This window comes from Leopardus geoffroyi, chromosome D4 (assembly GCF_018350155.1).
Source record: "Leopardus geoffroyi isolate Oge1 chromosome D4, O.geoffroyi_Oge1_pat1.0, whole genome shotgun sequence".
NCBI lineage: Eukaryota > Metazoa > Chordata > Mammalia > Carnivora > Felidae > Leopardus > Leopardus geoffroyi.
The window spans coordinates 32178927-32186718 of NC_059342.1; the positions used below are offsets into that span (position 1 = coordinate 32178927).

General features: G+C 40.7%; 1 pseudogene; it reads left to right on the forward strand.

Moving 5' to 3' along the window:
* The first annotated feature begins 6356 nt into the window (after window positions 1-6356).
* Window positions 6357-7504, forward strand: LOC123592702 (annotated as a pseudogene).
* Window positions 7505-7792: the final 288 nt, after the last annotated feature.

Here is a 7792-nt window from a genome sequence, read left to right on the forward strand (position 1 = left end):
TGCTTTCAAAGAGTGGGGAGGGTGAGAGGACACTGGGAACAAGAGTTGTGCCTTGGGAGACAGGGCTCAGCTCAGCAGGGAAACAAAGGCACTGGCAAGCACCATCTCCTTCTCCCATCCCCCAGCCAAAATTCAAAAGGGAACCAGTCCCTGTCACTGAACTTGCTTGCACTGCGCAAACACCCAACGCTGTGCTTCTGTGGATCCATCTCTCTGAAGGGTCTGCCTCCCTCCCAGTGCTGCAGGGCCCCTCCCGCAGGGGACCACTGATGGCAAAGCGAGCTGAGCCTGCCCCTCCCGCCTCTGTGCACCTTTCAGATCCACACCAACTAATATGCCAGATCCCATCAAAACAGCACTACAAGCCTTGCAGTGTACAAATAGCCCAGACAGGGGCCACACCACTCCACAGTGAGTCCTGCCCTTGGGAGAAGGGAAGATAAGGTACACACCAGTCTGACTGTGACCCCAGTGGTGGGCTGGGGGCAGACATCAGGTGTGACTGTGGCCCCACCCACCAACACAAGGTACTCTGGACAGTACAGGGGAAGAGCCCTGCAGTTTGAAGCCACCCCAGGGACTATACAAAATGATGAAATGGAAGAATTCTCCTCAAAAGAAACTCCAGGAAGTAGCAACAGCTAACGAATTGATCAAAAATGATTTAAGTAATATAACAGAACAAGAATTTAGAATAATAGGCATAAAATTAATTGCTGGGCTTGAAAAAAGCATAGAGGACAGCAGAGAATCTATTGCTACAGAGATCAAGGGGCTGAGAAACAGTCATGAGGACATTAAAAAAAATGCTATAAATGAGGTGCAAAATAAAATGGAGGTGACCACAGCACGGATTGAAGAGGCAGAGGAGAGAATAGGTGAATTAGTAGATAAAATTATGGAAAAAGAAGAAGCTGAGAAAAAAGAGAAATTAAAAAATCCAGGAGTATGAGGGGAGAATTAGAGAACTAAGTGATGCAATCAAATGGAACAATATCCGTATAACAGGAATTCCATAAGAGAAAGAGAGAGAGAAAGGGGCTGAACGTGTATTTGAACAAATCATAGCTGAGAACTTCCCCGATCTGGGGAAGGAAAAGGGATTGAAATCCAAGAGGCACAGAGAACTCCCTTCAATGTAACTTGAATCAATCTTCTGCATGAAATATCATAGTGAAACTGGCAAAACACATGGGTAAAGAGAAAATTTTGAAAGCAGCTAGGGATAAACATGCTCTAACTTACAAAGGGAGACCCATAAGACTAGTGGCAGACCTATCTACTGAAATTTGGTAGGCTAGAAAGGAATGGCAGGAAATCTTCAATGTGATGAACAGAAAAAAATATACGGCCGAGAATTCTTTATCCAGGAAGTCTGTCATTCAGAATAGAAGGAGAGATAAAAGTCTTTCCAAACAAAAACTAAAGGAATTCATCACTACTAAACCATCCCTATAAGAGACCCTAAGGGGGATTCTGTGAGTGAAATGTTGGAAGGACCACAAAGTACCAGATGCATGACTACAAGTGTGAAACCTACAGACATCACAATGACTCTAAACCCATATCTTTCTATAGTAACACTGAACGTAAATGGACTAAATGCACCAACCAAAAGACACGGGGTATCAGAATGGATAAAAAAACAAGACCCATCTATTTACTGTCTACAAGAGACCCAGTTTAGACCTGAGGACACCTTCAGACTGAAAGTGAGGGGATGGAGAACTATCTATCATGCTACTGGAAGTCAAAAGAAAGCTGGAGTAGCCATACTTGTATCAGACAAACTAGACTTTAAATTAAAGGCTGTAACAAGAGATGAAGAAGGGCATTATATAATAATTACAGGGACTCTCCATTAGAGAGCTAACAATTATAAATGTCTATGCACCAAATACAGGAGCCTCCAAATATATAAAACAATTACTTACAAACATAAGCAACCTTATTGATAAGAATGTGGTAATTGCAGGGGACTTTAACACCCCACTCACAGCAATGGATAGATCATCTAGACACAAGGTCAATAAAGAAACAAGGGCCTGAATGATACATTGGATTCGATCGACTTAACAGATATATTTAGAACTCTGCATCCCAAAACAACAGAATATACTTTCTTCTCGAGTGCACATGAAACATTCTCCAAGATAGATCATATACTGGGTCACAAAACAGCCCTTCATAAGTATACAAGAATGGAGATCATACCATGCATACTTTCAGACCACAAGCTATGAGCTTGAAATCAACCACAGGAAGAAGTCTGGAAAACCTCCAAAAGCATGCAGGTTAAAGAACACCCTACTAAAGAATGAATGGGTCAACCAGGCAATTAGAGAAGAAATTAAAAAATATGTGGAAACAAACGAAAATGAAAATACAACAATCCAAACACACTGGGATGCAGCGAAGGCAGTCCTGAGAGGAAAACACATTGCAATCCAGGCCTATCTCAAGAAACAAGAAAAATCCCAAATACAAAATCTAACAGCACACCTAAAGGAAACAGAAGCAGAACAGCAAAGACACCCCAAACCAAGCAGAAGAAGAAAAATAATAAAGATCAGAGCAGAAATAAACCATATAGAATCTAAAAAAAACTGTAGAGCAGATCAGCGAAACCAAGAGTTGGTTTCTTGAAAAAATAAACAAAATTGATAAACCTCATGCTTCTCAAAAAGAAAAGGGAGATGACCCAAATAGATAAAATCATGAATGAAAATGGAATTATTACAACCAATCCCTCAGAAATACAAGCAATTATCAGGGAATACCATGAAAAATTACATGCCAACAAACTGGACAACCTGGAAGAAATGGACAAATTCCTAAACACTCACACACTTCCAAAACTCAATCAGGAGGAAATAGAAAGCTTGAACAGACCCATAACCAGGGAAGAAACTGAATCAGTTATCAAAAATCTCCCAACAATAAGAGTCCAGGACCAGATGGCTTCCCTGGGGAATTCTACCAGACATTTTAAGCAAAGATAATACCGATCCTTCTCAAGCTGTTCCAAAAAATAGAAAGGGAAGGAAAACTTCCAGACTCATTCTATGAAGCCAGCATTACTTTGATTCCTAAACCAGACAGAGACCCAGTAAAAAAAGAGAACTACAGGCCAATATGCCTGATGAATATGGATGCAAAAATTCTCAATAAGATACTAGCAAATCAAATTCAACGGCATATAAAAAGAATTATTCACCATGATCAAGTGGGATTCATTCCTGGGCTGCAGGGCTGGTTCAACATTCACAAATCAATCAATGTGATACATCACATTAATAAAAGAAAAGATAAGAACCATATGATCCTGTCAATTGATGCAGAAAAAGCATCTGACAAAATTCAGCACGCTTTGTTAATAAAAACCCTCGAGAAACGGGATAGAAGGAACATACTTAAACATCATAAAAGCCATTTATGAAAAGCCCACAGTTAATATCATCCTCAATGGGGAAAAACTGAGAGCTTTCCCCCTGAGATCAGGAACACGACAGGGATGTCCACTCTCACCGCTGGTGTTTAACATAGTGTTGGAAGTGCTAGCATCAGCAATTAGACAACAAAAGGAAACCAAAGGCATCAAAATTGGCAAAGATGAAGTCAAGCTTTCGCTTTTTGCAGATGACATGATATTATACATGGAAAATCCGATAGACTCCACCAAAAGTCTGCTAGAACTGGTACATGAATTCAGCAAAGTTGCAGGATACAAAATCAATGTACAGAAATCAGTTGCATTCTTATACACTAATAATGAGGCAACAGAAAGACAAATAAAGAAACTGATCCCATTCACAACTGCACCAAGAAGCATAAAATACCTAGGAATAAATCTAACCAAAGATGTAAAAGATCTGTATGCTGAAAACTATAGAAAGCTTATGAAGGAAATTGAAGAAGATATAAAGAAATGGAAAGACATTCCCTGCTCATGGATTGGAAGAATAAATATTGTCAAAATGTCAATACTACCCAAAGCTATCTACACATTCAATGCAATCCCAATCAAAATTGCACCAGCATTCTTCTCGAAACTAGAACAAGCAATCCTAAAATTCATATGGAACCACAAAAGGCCCCGAATAGCCAAAGTAATTTTGAAGAAGAAGACCAAAGCAGGAGGCATCACAATCCCAGACTTTAGCCTCTACTACAAAGCTGTCATCATCAAGACAGCATGGTATTGGTACAAAAACAGACACATAGACCAATGGAATAGAATAGAAACCCCAGAACTGGACCCACAAACGTATGGCCAACTCATCTTTGACAAAGCAGGAAAGAACATCCAATGGAAAAAAGACAGCCTCTTTAACAAATGGTGCTGGGAGAACTGGACAGCAACATGCAGAAGGTTGAAACTAGACCACTTTCTGACACCATTCACAAAAATAAACTCAAAATGGATAAAGGACCTGAATGTGAGACAGGAAACCATCCAAACCCTAGAGGAGAAAGCAGGAAAAGACCTCTCTGACCTCAGCCACAGCAATCTCTTACTCGACACATCCCCAAAGGCAAGGGAATTAAAAGCAAAAGTGAACTATTGGGACCTCATTAAGATAAAAAGCTTCTGCACAGCAAAGGAAACGATCAACAAAACTAAAAGGCAACCAACGGAATGGGAAAAGATATTTGCAAATGACGTATCGGACAAAGGGCTAGTATTCAAAATGGGTAAAGAGCTCACCAAACTCCACACCCGAAAAACAAATAATTCAGTGAAGAAATGGGCAGAAAACATGAAGAGACACTTGTCTAAAGAAGACATCCAGATGGCCAACAGGCACATGAAAAGATGCTCAACATTGCTCCTCATCAGGGAAATACAAATCAAAACCACACTCAGATACTACCTCATGCCAATCAGAGTGGCCAAAATGAACAAATCAGGAGACTATAGATGCTGGAGAGGATGTGGAGAAACGGGGACCCTCTTGCACTGTTGGTGGGAATGCAAGTTGGTGCAGCCACTCTGGAAAACAGTGTGGAGGTTCCTCAAAAAATTAAAAATAGACCTACCCTATGACCCAGCAATAGCACTGCTAGGAATCTACCGAAGGGATATAGGAGTGCTGATGCATAGGGGCACTTGTACCTCAATGTTTATAGCAGCACTCTCAACAATAGCTAAATTGGGGATAAAGCCTAAATGTCCATCAACTGATGAATGGATAAAGAAATTGTGGTTTATATACACAATGGAGTACTATGTGGCAATGAGAAAGAATGAAATATGGCTCTTCGTAGCAACGTGGATGGAACTGAAGAGTGTTATGCTAAGTGAAATAAACCATACAGAGAAAGACAGATACCATATGTTTTCACTCTTATGTGGATCTTGAGAAACTTAACAGAAACCCATGGGGGAGGGAAGGAAAAAAAAGAAAAAAAAAAGAGGTTAGAGTGGGAGAGAGAGCAAAGCATAAGAGACTCTTAAAAACTGAGAACAGGGGCGCCTGGGTGGCGCAGTCGGTTAAGCGTCCGACTTCAGCCAGGTCACGATCTTGCAGTCCGTGAGTTCGAGCCCCGCGTCGGGCTCTGGGCTGATGGCTCAGAGCCTGGAGCCTGTTTCCGATTCTGTGTCTCCCTCTCTCTCTGCCCCTCCCCCGTTCATGCTCTGTCTCTCTCTGTCCCAAAAATAAATAAACGTTGAAAAAAAAAAAAAAACTGAGAACAAACTGAAGGTTAATAGGGGGTGGGAGGGAGGGGAGGGTAGGTGATGGGCATTGAAGAGGGCATATTTTGGGATGAGCATTGGGTGTTGTATGGAAACTAATCTGACAATAAATTTCATATAATAAAAAAATTATAAAATAAAATAAAATAATCAGCATATTCTCTCAAAAAAAAAAAAATAAATAAACATAGCTAACCACTATGCCTAATATGGTTTCTAAGGAGAATGCATCCTGAATTCTATATAGCGTACTTCAAATGGACCATTGGAGTTCTTCCATTCTTACATGAAGACTGCCTGTGCAACATTTAAATGAGGGAGGAAGACACATTGATGTCTTCTAGGACTTTTAGGTTCATAGGACAAGGAAAGATCATGTGTCCTTTTTGCTTGAAAGCTTCCTTATATTGCCTTTTGATCATTCTAGAGGTCAAGGAATGTGTTTCAAAAAAAAAAAAAAGAAATGTGTTTCAAAAAATGAAATATGTTTCTTTCCTTCTGGCTAGGTCTTGAAGGATTCTGAGGCCACTGACCAACATATCCATTGATTCCTGTAGAGTCAAAAGCAAGGATGTTGTGTCTCACTTGTTTAGAAATATAAAAGAACAAGTAAAAATTGAAAAGAAATTTAATTTTAGCTTCTCTGGACATTTTGACCATGAAAACTGCTAAAGTATATCCAAATCAAGTGACCCTCCTTACTGAAGCTTAGAGAATTTTTATCTAAATTTGAGTTATTAAACTTTATTTTATTGTAGCAACTTTAGTATAATTGTAGGTGTGTGTTCATGTGTATATGTGTGTGTGTAAGGGAGGGAGGGCAGGAAGAAATTGCAGTCTTCTTAGTAAAACTGAAAGTTTAGTTAACTCTGAAAAGATGCCAATACTATGTGAGCTATAGCTCATTGTTTATATGCAAGCTAGCCACCAAATCATATTTATCCTTTTTGGGGGTCCCTTGGCAAAACAATGCAATCAACTTCTAGTACATGGAAATATTCCTACATTGCAAGGTTCCCCTCCCCACCACCGCCCCCCCCCCACCCCGGGCGGTGGGGCGGGGCGGGGGGAGAAACATCATTTGGAAGTAGCAAGAGATGAAATAAGCTTTTTCATATTATGATTTGGTAATTAACATTTTTACATATAAGAAATTCCTACATTGTGCAAGTGGATCGAGGAGGCTCGGCTCAGCCAGCCCAAGAGCTGTGACCAGACCTTCAGCATCATGCACGAGCTGGTGATACGTGTCACCATGGAGCATGTAGACAGCCTGGAGCAGAACAACTACATCTGCTACTGGGAAGAGTGCCTTCGTGAGGGCAAGTCCTTCAAGGTGAACTACAAACTGGCCAACCACATTCAAGTGCACATGGGCCAGAAGCCCTTTCCATACCCCTTCCTGGGCTATGGGAAGATCTTTGCCTGCTCCAAAAACCACAAAGTCCACAAGAGGATCCATACAGGGGAGAAGCCTTTCAAATATGAATTTGAAGGCTATAACAGACACTTTGCCAACAGCAGTGACCACAAGAAGCACACACATGTGCACACCTTGGACAAGCCTTTCATCTGCAAAGTGTGCAACAAGTCCTGCACCCAAGCTCCCTGCGCAAGTGCATGAAGGTTTATGAATCTCAAGGGTCAGATTCCTCTTCTACTGCCAGTTCAGGCTATGAATCTTCTACTCCACCCACTGTAGCTTCTGCAAACAGCAAAGATACCACTAAAACCCCATCTGCAGTTCAAACTAGCACCAGCCACAACTCTGGACTTCCTCCCAATTTTAACAAATGGTATGTCTGAGGACAAACACAAAAACAAACCCTTTTAACCATAGAATGGACCAAATGGATTTTAAAGAGAAAACTAAGACCAAGCAGATGGAAATGGAGTTTTAAGGCAAGAGGTGGGGTTACATCTTGGTAATTGCATTTGTCTGGGAAGGTTTGGGAGCAAGATCCCAAAGTAGCCATGCCCTTTTCTCAGGATTAGAAAATATGTTTTGGAATTTGAAGGATTTTTTTAAAACTTCTTTTCTCTGCTTTTTCTCCCTTTTTTCTTGCTCTCTGCATACCACATTCCTAAACTCCT